General features: G+C 41.7%; 1 protein-coding gene across 1 annotated transcript in view; it reads left to right on the top strand.

Moving 5' to 3' along the window:
• Positions 1–6331: 6331 nt before the first annotated feature.
• The window catches only part of BSX (brain specific homeobox), a 233360-nt gene continuing 223805 nt past the window's right edge, over positions 6332–15886 (top strand). Inside the window, exon 1 of the mRNA XM_084976413.1 lies at positions 6332–6443. The gene's annotated coding sequence lies outside the window, so the exon portion shown is untranslated. The remainder of the gene's footprint in view (positions 6444–15886) is intronic.

The raw sequence follows: 15886 nt of genomic DNA, 5'->3' as shown, positions 1-15886 counted from the left end.
CAAAGCCAGATTCTTAACCCCTGAGCCAGGACAGGGAACCCATGTCTGCAAATTGTTAACCTCAATAATTACAACAAAGCAGGTTAGTGAACTTAAATGTGAGACAAAGATAAAATACAACGTGTCCTTTTACATAGGTGGGAAGTATGAGGCATTGCTGGGCCTGTGCAGTAGAAAATAATTGGGGTTTAAAATGAACTAGAAATTATACCTTTGCTAGGTTTTCTTAGTATTAATTAACCTGAAGAAGAATGACCAGGTCTGAAAGCAGAAGTTGTGAGATCCTGAGTAAACCACAGTGGCAGAGAGGAGCCAGGCATTCAAATTTGGGTACACTGTTAACAAAAACTTGTATGTTCGCTCCTGCATCCCAGTGTAGTGAATTGGGTACCAGCTTATCTCAGTGCAGTGTTTGGGGTTCAGGCTTACTGAAAGGAATTTTTAAGAGAGTAATCTGCTTCTGAAAATACATGCAATTAATAACTTTTTTTGGTCTTTAGTCTTTTTAAGGGCCACACCCACAGCATATGGAGGTTCCCAGGCTAGGGGTTGAGTCTGAGCTGTAGCTGGTGGCCTACATCCCAGCCACAGCAACTCAGGGTCCAAGTCGAGTCCGTGACCTACACCAATGACAGATCTTTAACCCAATGAGAGAGGCCAGGGATCGAACCCGCAACCTCATGGATGCTAGTTGGGTTCATTGATCACTGAGCCAGGACTGAAACCTTATAATTAACGATTTAGTTGCAGTCTTCATCTGATAATTCCTTGTTTGAGTGCACTGTCACATTTTTCTTTTCAGTCCTTTTGGTATTCCAACTTGGGTATTTAATTTTTGCAAGAAGTCTCAAGTAGTCTGGGGATTTGAGGATCCTAATGACAGTCACTTTTTGTCATGCTTTTTTAGCTAGGTTCCTGCTGTGGCCTAACCCCTGACAGCAGGAGTAGATTAAGAAGTTGGTAAAGATGTGTTTCAGCCTTACATGTCCTGTCCCTCATTAGGATAGCCAGAAGACTGACAGTTACATGTGGGGAAATACTGGCAATAAATATCACAAAGTAGATTGTTTACTACAGCTTAGAAGAAATTGAAGAGGAAATTGGTTGAAGCAGCAGCATTTGCAATTTTGCATTCAGTTAAATGGCTTCACCTGTCTTAGGTTGTTTGTTTTCACAACCTTCCTGCTGTGGCACAGTGGGTTAATGCTACTGAAGCAGCTTGGGTTGCTGCAGCGGTGTGGGTTCAATACCCGGCTCAGTGCAATGGGTTAAAAGCATCTGGCATTGCCCCAAGTGCAGCCTTAACTTTAATTCAGTCTGGGCTCAGGAACTTATATCCGCCCAGTTGTTAGAAACCCCCAAACCAAACAAAATTAGCAGGATGATTGGATGGCCTGTCTGTGCATGTGTGAGTCTATAGAGGGTGACAAAAGCAATTTTACTTTTGCATGGATTACTGTAATGAGGTTGTGGTTTTAAATCTATCTCAGTCGTAGGCTGTGGTGCCTACGTTTTGTACACGGCACCACTGGACTGGGAAGAGGGAGCAAAAAATTCACTGTCCCTCAATCTCCAGGTCCAATTTTAAGACTTCAAAATTTTTTTTTTTTTTCCAGCTGCACGCACAGCATGAGGAAGTTTCTGGGCCAGGGATTGAAGCCATGCCACAGCAGCAGTGATAATGCAGGATCTTTTAACCCACTGCACCACAAGGGAACTCCAAATTTTAAGACTTAAACATTCTGCTTTCAGTTGAACTTAGCAATAAACAATATGGTCATGTTTTAAAATGCATTTTTATTACCATAGATCATTTTACTCGATGGCAGTGGTACTTTTAAGCTACTAAAGGAATAATTTTTGTCTTTAAAGCCAGAGCAATACATTTATTCCCAACAGTGTTGCTACAGTATTTATGGACTCAAAATGTACTGTAAAGAAAATGATAATGCCTGCAAAATCCTTTGTCAAACAATAGTTGAGTATCTGCAATGTACTTTCATAGGAAAAACAGTGCTTTGGGTTCTGTTAAAGTAGAATGGAGTGATTGGTGGGACATAAGAAAGGCTGAGAGGGAGTTCCGATTGTGACTTTGTGGTAACAAGCCATGAGGTTGTGGGTTAAATCCCTGGGTTAAGGATATGGTGTTGCCGTGAGCTGTGGTGTAGGTCACAGACATGGTTCAGATCTGGTGTGGCTGTGGCATGGGCTGGCAGCTGCAGCTCTGATTTAACTCCTAGTCTGGGAATTTACATAGGCCTAAAAACCTAAAACTGGCTCTAAAAACAAGGTGGAGGGAGGCTGAGAATTTTCCCCTTCTATGGTTTATGTGTGACTGTGAGACCATTTTTATCCACTAGATGGCAGTAAGCCATTTGGAAAATTACCAGGGTAGCTAGGAGTGGCTCCTTAGAACACTGTCACTAAGGTTTGTGCTTTTTGTTTGTTTCACAAGTTGCTTAATTGGAAGCACAGCAAATGCAGAGAAAAAAAAAGTCAGCTCCAAATTCATTCACGTTCCTGGCAAAGCATTCCCAGCTGAGTAAGTTGAACAAGAGCTCTGACTGAAGGGTGGAGTGGGCTGGGGTTGTGGTGATGTGGCTTTAAGTAGGGATTTTAGGGTACTTGGGTAGTTAGGTTAGACACAGACAGAGCTTTGAAACATGAAGGGGAAAAAAATGAATCTCCATAAATAGAGAAAAATAGTTCTTCGCGATCCACTCTTTTCTAGTTTAAGCCCCTATTTTGTTTCATCACCCAACTACCAATTCCTGGGCTTCTTCTCACTTGTATGAAATGCTTGAATTCCCCACCAAATTCAAACCCATGGATGCAAGACTATTCACATGCTCTTGTAGTCCTACCTAGTATTTGGCATATTATAAACATATAACGTCATCAAATGAATGAATAAAAAGGGGTAGAACAAGCACCTAAGAGGTTAGGTGTAGAATGTACTCCTTTTGGGCTTTATAATAGTTTGGTCATGGGAGTTCCTGTCATGGCTTAGCAGGTTACCCACTAGGATGTCTATAATTGGAAAGACAAGAACAAGTTGGCAAGGATGTGGAGAAATTCGAACCCTCATGCACTGCTGGCATGAATGTATAATGGTCTAGCCAATTTGGAAAATAGCTTGGCAGTTTTCAAAAAGTTAACCTTAGAATTAATTACCAAATGACCCAGGCATTCTACTTCAAGTTACGTACCTAAGAGGAATTAAAACATACATGCACACAAAAGTTTATACACAAATATCCATAGCAGTATTTTCATAATAGCCAAAAAGTGTGAGTATGTCCATACTTTGGAATATTATTCAGCTGTGAAAAGGAATAAAGTACTGATATATGCTGCAACATGAATGACCCTTCAAAACAGGGCAGTGACAAAAGCCTACACATGGTACGATTATATGAAATATCCAGAAAAGGCAAATTTTTTAAAATTACTCAGTGAATTTATTACATTTATAGTTGTGCAGTGGTCATGAGGCAAATCTTTTGAGGCAGAAGGTGGATAGGTGGTTTCCTAGGGCTGAGTGAAAGGAGGATTGGGGAGAAATGCAGAGTTCTTGCAAACAGGAGGTTTTTGTTTGGGGATGGTAAATTGATGATAATGGTTGCATAATTCTGTGAATACACTAAAAATAATGGATGGCACACTTTAAATAGATTAATCGGTTGCTTGATGTATGAACAGTATCTCAACAAGCACCTTTTAAAAACTTTCTTACGAAATTCCGGTGTGGCACAGCAGGTTAAGTATGTGGCATTGCCACAGCCATGGCATAGGTTATAGCTGTGGCACAGGTTCCAACTGTAGCCAGGGTTTGATCCCTGACCCAGGAACTTCCACATGCTGTGGGTGTGGCCAAAAAAAAACCACCCAACAATAACAATGAAAAAAAAAGTTTTTCTTTTTTTTTGGGAGGGTTTTTTGCCTTTTTTTTTTTTTTAGGGCCACACCCGAGCGGCATATGGAAGTTCCCAGGCTAGGGGTGGAATCCAAGCTGCAGCTGCCGGCCTCCACCACAGCTCACGGCAGTGCTTCTTAACCCACTGAGCGAGTCTAGGGATCGAACCTGAATCCTCATGGACACTAGTCAGGCTCGTTTCCACTGAGCCAGAACAGGAACTCCCCAAAAAGTCTTTTAAGTTAGGAAAGCAAGAGGCTGCAGAGCTGACTTCCCCAAAGTGCAGGGAGGCGGGAGGGAGGGAGAGAGGATGTGTGTGAATATGAGATAAGATTCTTACTCTTAAGGATCTAATAATGATGTTGTGCCATCATTTTCCTTTTTATCCTCCAGCTTTATTGACATAATTGCCGTGTAACATAGTGTAAGTCTGAGGTGTACAACATGTTGCTTGATACATGCAGTGAACTGATTACCACAGTAAGCACCTCCATCACCTCACACATTTACGTTTTCCTTCTTGGGGTGAGAAATTTAGTATTTACTCTCTTAGCCACTTTCAAGCATAAGACAGTATGGTTAAGTGTAGTCACCAGGTCGTACTTGAGATCCCCAGAACTTACTCATCTTGTGACTAGAGTGTGTACACTTGGACCAAATCCTCCCCTTTGCCCACTACCCTATGCTGGTGTTTTCCTCAAACCAAGCAGATAGAGGTTCCATACCCGGGAGTTGAAAACACTAGATGGGGCTGAAAAGAAAGCAGGCTGCAGACAGGTAACCACTTGAAAAGACTTTGGAAATATCCGGTGGAGACCTTTTATTTATTTGTTGATTGTTTCTCATGTGTCTGTCTGGGACTTGCTTTGCCATTTACTAGGTGTATGACGTTAGGCAGATTCTTCTTTCTGAAGTTGAGTGTCTTTACCTATGAAATGGGGATTATAATAACCAACCATTAGGTGTGTTACAAAGATGAAATGAGTCAGTACGTGTGGAGTGTTTAGCTTTGTGTCTGACTCATAGAGTAAGTCAGTAAGGGCTAGTATTATTAATTTTATTTAAATTTTTAAATTTTTGTTGAAATACAGTTGATTTACAATGTCGTGTTAGTTTCTGGTGGACAGCAAAGTGATTCAGTTATACGTACATACATATGCATTCTTTGTCATATTCTTTTCTATTATGGTTTATTATAGGACATGGAGTATAGTTCCCTGTGCTATACAGTAGGTCCTTGTTGAGTATCTGTTTTATATATAGTAGCTTGTATCTACTAATCTCAAACTCCTAATTTATCCTTCCCCCAACTCTCTTCCCCCTTTGGTAACCATAAGTCTGTGAGTCTTTCTGTTTTGTCAGTAAGTTCATTTGTATCCTATTTTAGATTCCACATATATGATATCATATGATATTTATCTTTCACTGTCTGAATTAGTTCACTTAGTATGATAATCTCTAGGTCCATCCATGTTGCTGCAAATGGAATTATTTCATTCTTTTTCATGGCTGGGTAATATTCCAAGGAATATATGCAACACATCTTCTTTATCCATTCATCTGTTGATGGATATTTAGGTTGCTTCTGTGTCTTGGCTGTTGTAAATAGTGCTGCTGTGAACATTGGGGTACATGTATTTTTTTGAATTAAGGTTTTGTCTGGGTAGTTGCCCAGGAGTGGGATTGCTGGATCATACGGCCACTCTATTTTTACATTTTTTTTTGGCGGGGGGCTGCACCTGCAGCATATGAACTTCCCAGGCTAGGGGTCTAATCAGAGCTACAGGTGCTGGCCTACACCACAGCAGCTTGGGATCTGAGCCACGTCTGTGACCTATACTGCAGCTCAGGGCAATGCCGGATCCTTAACCCACCCAGCAAGGCCAGGGATCAAACCTACATCCTCATGTATACTAGTCACATTTGTTACTGCTGAGCCACAAAGGGAACTCCCTTTTTTCTTCTTTTTTGGCTGCACCAAGGCATGTGGAGTTCCCGGGCCAGGGATTGAATACAAGCTGCGGTTGTGACCTATGCTGCAGCTATGGCAATGCTGGATTGTTTAACCCACTGTGCTGGGCTAGGGATCAAACCTGCGTCCTGGCACTGCAGGGCAGGGGCAGCCTCCTATCCCATTGCAATACAGCAGGAACTCCTATTTTTAGTTTTTTAAGAAACTTCCATAGTGTTCTCCATAGTGGCTGAACTAACTTAAATTCTCACCAACAATGTAGGAGGGTTCCCTTTTCTCCACACTCTCTCCATCATTTATTATTTGCAGACTTTTTTTTTAAATGGGCACATCCAGGGAAGTGCCTGGGTCAGGGATTAAATCAGAGCCACAGCTGCTGACCTACGTGGCAGCTGTGGCAAAGCTGAATCCTTTAAATCCTTTAACCCACTGCACCAGGCCTCAGACTGAATCCATGCCTTCAGAGCAACCAGAGCCACTGCAGTTGGATTCTTAACCCACTGTACCACAACGGGAACCCCTGTAGACTTTTTGATGATGGCCATTCTGACCACGGTAAGGTGATACTTTGTTGTAGTTTTGATTTACATTTCTCTAATAATTAGTGATGTTGAACCTCTTTTCAAGTGGCTGCTGGCTGTCTTTAAGTCTTCATTGGAGAAATGTCTGTTTAGGTCTTCTGCCCATTTTTTGATTTGGTTGTTTGTTTTTTTGATATTGAGTTGTATGAGCTGTTTATATGTTTTGGAAGTTAAGCCCTTGTTGGTTGCACCGTTTGTAAGTATTTTCTCCCATTCTGTAGGCTTTTTGTTTTTTTTTTTTTTTCATGATTTCCTTTGCTGTGCAAAAGCTTCTAAGTTTGATTAGGTGTCATTTTTGCTTTTATTTCCATTACCATGGGAGACTAACTTAAAGCACTTGTATGGTTGATGTCAGAGAATGTTTTGCCTATGTTCTCTTCTAGGAGTTTTGTGGTGTTATGTCTTACATTTAAGTCTTTAAGCTATTTTGAGTTTATTTTTGTGTATGGTGTTGAGGGTGTGTTTTAACTCCACTGATTTACATGCGGCTGTCCGGTTTTCCCAGCACCACTTCTTGCTGAAGAGACTGTCTTTTCTCCACTGTATTTTCGTGTCTCCTTTGTCGAAGATTAATTGACTGTAGGTGTGCAGATTTATTTCTGGGCTCCCTGTTGTGTTCCATTGATCCATATGTCTATTTTTTGTGCCAAAACGACACTGTTTTTGATTCCTATAAAGGACTAGTTAGTATTGTTAACTATTAATAATTATTAACATTTCCTAAGTCTGCCATAACCAAGTTCCAAAAACTTAAGCAAATATGTATTGTCTCTCAGGTCTGGAAGTGGGCAGTCAGAAATCAGGGTGTCGGTAGGGCTGAGCCCCCTGAGTGCACAGGGAGGGAGCTGCTGTGCCTCCCTGCTAGCTTCTGGTTGCCTCTTGTGTTCTTCAGCTTTTAGATGCGTCACTCCAGGTACCTGGTTGTCTTTTCCCTGTGTTTTCACAGTGGCTTCTGTCTGTACATGTCTGTCTCTGGATCCAAATTTCCCCTTTGTATGAGGACGGAAGTCATATTAGATTAGGGTCCACCCTAATAACCTCATTTTAACTTGATTACCTCTGTAAAGACTATTTCCAAATAAGGTCACATTCTGAGGTTGTGGGAATTGGAATTCTGTATAGTGTTGTGTGGTTTTTTCCTCTGGGGTAGGCGGGGAGCACATTCCACCTGTAACAGTTACAGTCCCTGTTATCACAGAAGAGGAATCCCTGCCCCAGCTTTCGCCTGAGAGAGAGTAAACGATGAAATCCCAATACCTATTCTTTTGTGGGACCAATCAAAAATCCTTTTAGTGGCAGTCTCTTTCCCTGAAGCAGGCCACCAGCTGTGGGCAGTGTTCCCCTCTATCCCTTTACCAGCCCTTAGTCCCTCCGGAGCCCAAACAATGCCTAATTCTGTTATTTCCAGTGATTTCCCCACGGGCAGCAGTTTATTTCTGTCATCAAGTCTCTGATGAAATCTTTAGCTATGAAATATTTAGTTCAATCCCAACAAATCGTGTATAGTGTTAACTTGTCACAAGCTGCCCGCGGCCTGCATTATGTGGTAATTTGGAAGTGAGAGAAGTGATAATACAGGGCAGGGCTTCTTTTGTGAGCTCGCATTAATGCTGGAGCCGGTGATGTCAATTGACAGCCCATCGATTTGGGCTAATAGTGCACGGAGGGGGCAGAATTGGGGCGAGGTAGGGAATAAAGGATATTGACGGCCGGTCGCCAGGATCCCGGCAGCTTTTAATCTATTTCTGCCCTCTTTTAATGCAACTTCCACGTCGACTGCATTTGCTTCCACCAGCTCTGCCCGCTGCGCTGAACTGTGAAGCCAGTGGGATGCCACCCGCAGAGCGGCCCAAAGTTCCCCAGTATTGATTCTTTGATGCTCTGGGGTGTGAATTATAATTATTTCATTAAGTCCTTTAATGGGTATCAACTATGAACCTTCGCCAGCCCAGGCCGGGGTGGCCAGGGCGAGGCCCACGTCATTAATCTCTGTTCATCTCGTTGCCACCAATTGTCCTACCCTCGACCCTATTTTTTTCCTCCTATTATCGCGTCTATGGTTTTCATGGGAAGCAGGTCGATCTGCTCTCAGAGAGGAGCTGGGAAGGGGAATTGCTGATTTGGGGAGGCTGGAGGGGAGGCCACGGTTGAGCAGATTGCAGTGTTGGCTGTTCACCCTGAGGGACTGGCTAATCACTCGGTCAGAGATGCTCTGCCCAGTTCTAGTTTGCCTGTGTGGGAAAGTGGTGCCTAGTCTCTTGCGACCAAGTCAGGGACTGTGCAGCCACTTCCTTGTGAGGCTTGGAGTCCAGGTGTAGCTCAGGAACATTCCACACCCTCACATGTCATGCATCAACCCTCCCGGGGTTCAAAGAACCACCTTGTACCCTCAGAGCGTCAACTCTAGCAAGGGGTAGAAAATCAGTAAGTAAATAAGTAGCAACAAGGAGTTCCCTGGTGGCTCAGTGGGTTAAAGACCTGGTGTTGTTGCTGCTGTGGTGCAGGTTCAGTCCCTGGCCTGGGAGCTTCTGCATGCTGTGAGTGTAGCCAAAAAATAAAAATAAAAAATTTAAAAAGTAGCAACAAGGGAGTTCCCTTCATGGCTCAGTGGTTAACAAACCCGACTAGTATCCATGGGGAGGCGGGTTTGATCTCTGGCCTTGCTCAGTGGGTTAAGAAGGATGCGGCATTGCCATGGGCTGTGATACAGGTTGCAGATGCGGCTCGGGTTGCACGCTGCTGTAGCTGTGGCGTAGGCCGGCAGCTGTAGCTCTGATTCAATCCCTAGCCTGGGAACTTTCATATGCCACAGGTGTGGCCCTATGAAGCAAAAATAAACACATACATAAAAATAAAGAGTAGCAACAAGACACTAAATGAGTCTTGAGAAAGGACAAAGTACAGGTAGTTTAGGCACCTCGTGGAAGGGGCCTTAACCCAGGCTTGGGGTCAAGGAGGGCTTCCTGGAAGGGCAGATGCCTAAACCAATCCTGAAGAGTGAATAGAGGTGGTCATTGAAAAGAGGAAGGACCCACGCCTCAGTGGAACAGTCTATTGAGAAGGCCTGGGAATGAAAGAGAGACGGCCCATGAGATTTGGGGCCCACATTTAGTAGAGTGAGGCCAACATAGCATATGAGGTGGGGACAGCTGCCTCCCTGTTTGAGTTCTGATCTTCTACCTGCCTGTCACTGCTGGTAAATCTTATTAGGAGCTTTAGGAAGCTCAACAATTCCCATCATTTCATCACACACTTTCATGTTTCTACCATACTTTCTTCTGGGCTGAAAGTGGTTTTTATTTCAGGCCCTTCACTAGTTTGATTGGTGTGTTAATTTTAAAACATGTCTGCAATGTTTTTTGGCCTTCCTGTCATCAAGCTGTAGGTAATTCCTCTTTCCAGGAATATGGACTGGCCTCAAGAATTGACTTTTAAATAAAATTTACTATTTATTTTATATTGGAGTATAGTTGACTTATGATGTTGTGTTAGTTTCAGGTATAGCTGAGTGAGTCACTTACACATATTCTTTTTTAGATTCTTTTCCATATAGGTTATTACTGAATATTAAGTAGTGTTCCATGTGCTGTACAGTAGGTCCTTGTTGTTTAACTATATGTGTCTATCTGCTAATCCCAAACCACCTTTCCCCTTTGGTAACCATAAGTTTGTACTCTATGTCTGAGTCTATTTCTCTTTTGTAAGTCAGTTCATATGTACCATTTTAAAAATTAGATTCCACATGTAAATGATATCATATGATATTTGTCTTTAACTTACTTCACTTAGTATGATAATCTATAGTTCCATCCACATTGGAATTATTTCATTCCTTTTTATGACTGAGTAATATTCCATTGTATACATTTTCTTTATCCATTCCTTTGTTGGTGGACACTCAGTTTGCATCCATATCTTGGCTATTGTAAATAGTGCTGCTGTGAACTTTGAGGTGCATGAGTTATGGTTTTCTCTAGATATATGTCCTGCAGTGGAATTACTGGATCATATGGTAGTTCTATTTTTAGTTTGTTTGGCTTTTTTTTGGCCACACTCACAGCATGCAGAAATTCCCAAGCTAAGGATCACCAAAGCCATGACAATGCGGGATCCTTTACTGGCTAGGCCACCAGGGAACTCCTGTGATGTGCATTTCTCTAATAATTAGCAACGCTGAGCATCTTTTCCTTTGCTTTCTGGCCAGCTTTATTTTTTAAATTTTTTTTTGCTATTTAGGGCTGCACTTGCGGCATATGGAGGTTCTTGGGCCGGGGGTCGAATCAAAGCTATGGCTTCTGGCCTATGCCACAGCCATAGCAATGCAGGATCTGAGCCATGTCTGCGACCTATACCACAGCTCATGGCAACACCAGATACTTAACCCATTGAGTGAGGCCAGGGATCAAACCCTCAACCTTACGGTTCCTAGTTGGATTTGTTTCGGCTATGCCACAATGGGAATTCCTGGCCATCTTTATATCTTCATGGGGAAACATCTATTTAGATCTGTCCATTTTTTGTTTGAGTTATTTGTTTTTTGATATTGAGCTGTGTGAGCCGTTTGTATATTTTAGAAGTTAAGCCCTTGCCAGTTGCATCATTTGCAAGTATTTTCTCCCATGCTGTGGGTTGTCTTTTTGTTTTGTTTATGGTTTCCTTGCTGTGCCAAAGCTTTTAAGTTTAATTAGGTCCCATTTATTTTAATTTTCATTACTCTAGGAGGTAGATCCAAAAAGATATGGCTGCAATTTATATCAGAGTGTTCTGCCTATGTTTTCCTCTAGAGTTTTATATTATCCAGTCCTACATTTAGGTCTTTAATCTATTTTGAGTTTATTTTTGTGTAGGGAGTTAGAGAGTGTCCTGATTTCATTCTTTTTCATGTAGCTGTGCAGTTTTCCCAGCACCACTTATTGAAGAGACTGTCTTTTATCCATTGTATATACTTGCCTCCTTTGTCATAGATTAATTGACCATAGATGTGTGGGTTTATTTCTGAGCTTTCTATACTGTCCCATTGATCTATATTTCTGTTTTTGTGCCAACACCATACTGTTTTCATGATTGCAACTTTGAGGTAGCATCTGAAGTCATCCAGGGAGCCTGATTCCTTCAGCTCCTTTTTTTTTTTCCTCAGGATTGCTTTAGATATTTGGGAAATCTTTTGTGTTTCCATAAAAATTCAAAAATTTTCTGTGAAAATGCCATTGGTAATTTGATAGGGATTACATTGAATCTGTAGATTGCTTTGGGTAATTTAATCATTTTGACAATATTGATTCTTTAATCCAAGAAAGTGGTATATCTTTCTATCTGTTTGTATCATCCTTGATTCCTTTCATTAGCGTCTTATAGTTTTTGTAGTACAGGTCTTTTGCCTCTTTAGGTAGGTTTATTCCTAGGTATTTTATTCTTTTTGATGTAATGGTAAATGGGATTTTTAAAAATTTCTCTTTCTGGTCTTTTGTTCTTACTGTGTAGAAATCCAAGAGATTTCTGTGTATTAAATTTGTATCTTGCAACTTTACCAAATTTATTGATGAGTTGTAGTTTTCTGGTATCATTTTTAGGATTTTCCATGTATAAAATCATGTTGTGTGCAAACAAGGACAGTTTCAGGGTTTTTTTGGGCAGTGTTTGTGGCATATGTAAATTTTCCAGGCCAAGGTTTGAACCTGCACCACAGCAGTGACCTGAGCTCCTGCAGTGACAATGCTGGATCCTTAAGCCAGTGGGAACACCAAACAGTGACAGTTTTACTTCTTCTTTTCCAATTTGGATCCCTTTTATTTCTTATTCTTCTCTGACTACCGTGGCTGGGATTTCCAAAACTATGTTGAATAAAAATGACTAGAGTGGATATCCTTGTCTTGTTCCTGAACTTAGAGAAAATGCTTTCAGGCTTTCACCATTGAATATGATGTAGCTGGGGGTTTGTAATATATGGCTTTTACTATGTTGAGGTAGAGTCCCTCAGGGACTGACTTCTAATGGAGAGAAGGTGGAACACGTACTTCTGAGTGATTTCTAAGTCCAGATTACTGAATTCCTGCTGCTTCCACCTGGTTCTCTGAACATTTACTGTAGAGTCTTCAGCAGCCCTGTAAGAAGTCTGATATCCTGAGTCCCCCATGTGGAAAGACCACATAGAAAGAGAGAGAGATGCTTGAGGAGCCCCAGCTGTTGAGTGGTCCTTGTCTGGGCACCAGTCATGTGAATGAAGCAGCCTTGGAGATGACTCCAGCCCCAGCCATTGACTGACCACATCTTCATTCAGAGAGCCCCTGAGTAAGACTAGTTCAGCTGAGCCCAATCAACCTCCAGGTTCATGGGCAAAATAAACAATTATTATTGTTTTAAGCTACTGTTTAAGGGTGATGTGTTACACAGTGATAGATAGTTGGAACAGTCAAATTTGGTTAAGTTTGATTACCTCAGCATTTTGGGGGGGCCACACCCATGGCATATGGAAGTTTCCAGACTAGGTGTCAAATTGGAGCCACAGCTTCCAGCCTACCCCACACCCACAGCAAAGCGGGACACAAGCCGAGTCTGTGACCTATACCACAGCTCACAGCAACACCGGATCCTTAACCCACTGAGCAAGGCCAGGAATCAAACCCGCATCCTCATGGATCCTAGTCAGGTTCATTAACTGCTGAGCCACAAAAGGACCTCCCTACCTCAGCTTTATAGTAAGTCTTCAGGTCAGGTAGTCTGAACCCCCAATATTGTTTCCCTTTTTCATGTTTGTTTTGACTCTTTTAGATCTTTTTTCCCCATGTAAGTTTTAAAAAACTCAAAAAACTGCCTGTTTGAATTATAATTGGGATTTTCTTGATTGTAGGTTAAATTGTGCAAAGTCAATATTTTAACAACCCATAAACATGGCATATCTTGCCATTTATTTAGGTCTTTAATTTTTGTCAGCAATGCTTTGTAGTTAGGATGAAGAAATCTTTTGTCTTTTTTTGTTAAATTGGCTTCTATTTACATTTTTAATGCTATTGTAAATAGAACTTTTTCAAAATTTCATTTTCCAATTACTTGCTCCTACTTTGTAGGAATACAATGGAGTTTAAATATTGTTCATGTACTATGTGATTGCTAAATTCACTTTTTTTTTTTTTTTTTTTTTGTCTTTTGTCTTTTGTTGTTGTTGTTGTTGTTGCTATTTCTTTGGCCGCTCCCGCGGCATATGGAGGTTCCCAGGCTAGGGGTTGAATCGGAGCTGTAGCTGCCGGCCTATGCCAGAGCCACAGCAACGCGGGATCCGAGCCGCGTCTGCAACCTACACCACAGCTCACAGCAACGCCGGATCGTTAACCCACTGAGCAAGGGCAGGGACCGAACCCGCAACCTCATGGTTCCTAGTCGGATTCGTTAACCATTGCGCCACGACGGGAACTCCTAAATTCACTTACTAATTCCAGTACTGATTTTGCAGAGTTTTGTAAGATTTTTTCTATAAGCAATCATGTTTTCTGTAAGTAAAGATAATTTATTTCTTCCTTTTTAGTATGTGCATGCTTTACTTCTTTTTCTTTCCCTATTGTTTTGGCTGAGACCTTCAGTAAAATGTTGAGTAGAATGGTGATAGTGGACATCTTTGCCTTGTTTCCAATCTTAGGAGGGGAGCATTTAACATCTCACCATTAAGTATGATGTTAACTTTGGGTTTTTATAGATATTCTTTAACAAATTGGGTTTGGGGGGAGTTCCCATCGTGGCTCAGTGGTTAACGAATCCAACGAGGAACCATGAGGTTGCAGGTTTGATCCCTGGCCTTACTCAGTGGGTTAAGGATCTAGTGTTGCCATGAGCTGTGGTGTAGGTCACAGACTCGGCTTGGATCTGAGTCTTGTTGCTGTGGCTGTGGCATAGGCTGGCAGCTCTAGCTCCGATTCGACCACTAGCCTGGGAACCTCCATATGCCATCGATGTGGCACCACCCCCTCCCAAAAAAAAACAACAAAAAAAATTATTTTCTTGTAGTTAATTTATGAGGTTATATTAATTTCTGATATACAGCAAAGTGATTGTTATATAGATTTATATTTTCTTTTTCACATTCTTTTCCATTATGGTTAAAATATTTTTAGTTGGAATAAAATACATATAACAAACTATCATATTTAACCATTTTTAAGTGCATAGTTTCACTGTTTTATATACACAGTGTTGTGTACCCAATCTCCAAACTTTTCCATCTTATAAAATTGAAACTCTGTACCCACGAAACAATAACTCCCCATTTCCCACTCCCTCAACCCCAGGAAATTAGAAATACCATTCTCCTTTCTGTTTCTAGGATTCTGACTATTCTAGAAACCTCACATAATGAATAAAACCTTTTCTTAACCAACTAATTTTACATGCTCAATCTTATCATTATAATAATCTTATAAGCAGGCGGGAAAGAGCCTTTTAGAGAGGGGCCTGGATCATTTCCTTTTTTGCGGGGGGGTGGGGGTGCGTCTGAAGGTATTAAGGAATGCCGTATTGAGATTACAAAAATTGTGATATACTTACATTTTTATTACATGGGATAAATGAATGCTTTAAAAAGTGCAATGGCATATTTGTCCCAGACAAAATTTATTTTAAAAAATCCTGCAGAGTGAGCCTCAGAAGGTGTGGCCCAAAAATGACACATCAGGTTCAAATGGAGGATGAATATCTTCTTTCAATCTTGTCAGTATTTCTCTGCTGCTGAATAGTATACTTAAGTTGAGATAATGTCAAAATCTAAATTTGGGGAGCTTCATTAATGTGAGACAGGTGAGGAATTCCCAGGTGGCACAGTGGATTGGGGACCTCGCGTTGTCACTGCTGTGGTTCTGATGACAGCTGTGGTGCAGGTTTGATCCCTGGCCCGGGAATTTCTGCATGCCATGGCCACAGCCAAGAAAATGTGAGACAGGTAAAATGACCCTTTCTTTCTCTCCACCAACCCTTCTTATTGGGGAAGTCTGTGGGGTAGATGTCACTTCCATTTTTACAAACCAGGAGCGAGTGTTGTTCCTAGCTAAAGACATGACAGCAAGTTTGGTGGTGGGGTCAAGACCTGAACTCACATTTTTGGCTAGAAGCCTAAACACTCCACGTGCCAAGCCCAGCTGACCAGGGCTGTCCACCTTGGGGCTCACCACCAAAACGAGCAAAAATGTTAATAAGGCTGCCGTGGGGGAGGCTGCTGGGTTCTGCTGAGTATGTTCATTGAAATGGGCTGTCTTGGAGGTAGTGAGATCTCAGGCTCTGGGAGCAGTTGGAAGAGGTTTGCCTGATATCATCTGGGTTTGTTGCAGAGGAAAATGAATAGGGAGAGTGGGGAAGCTCCTTGATGGTCTAGTGGTTAGAACTTGGCACTTTCACCACTGTGGCCTGGGTTCAATCCCCGGTCTGGGAACTGAGATC

The sequence above is a fragment of the Sus scrofa genome, chromosome 9, assembly GCF_054392235.1.
Source record: "Sus scrofa isolate SSC_HxYL_T2T_F1_AM1 chromosome 9, Sscrofa_HxYL_maternal_Yorkshire_Landrace_v2.0, whole genome shotgun sequence".
Lineage (NCBI taxonomy): Eukaryota > Metazoa > Chordata > Mammalia > Artiodactyla > Suidae > Sus > Sus scrofa.
The sequence above is the reverse complement of the archived record's forward strand: the minus strand, read 5'-3'. Positions and strand labels throughout refer to the sequence as shown.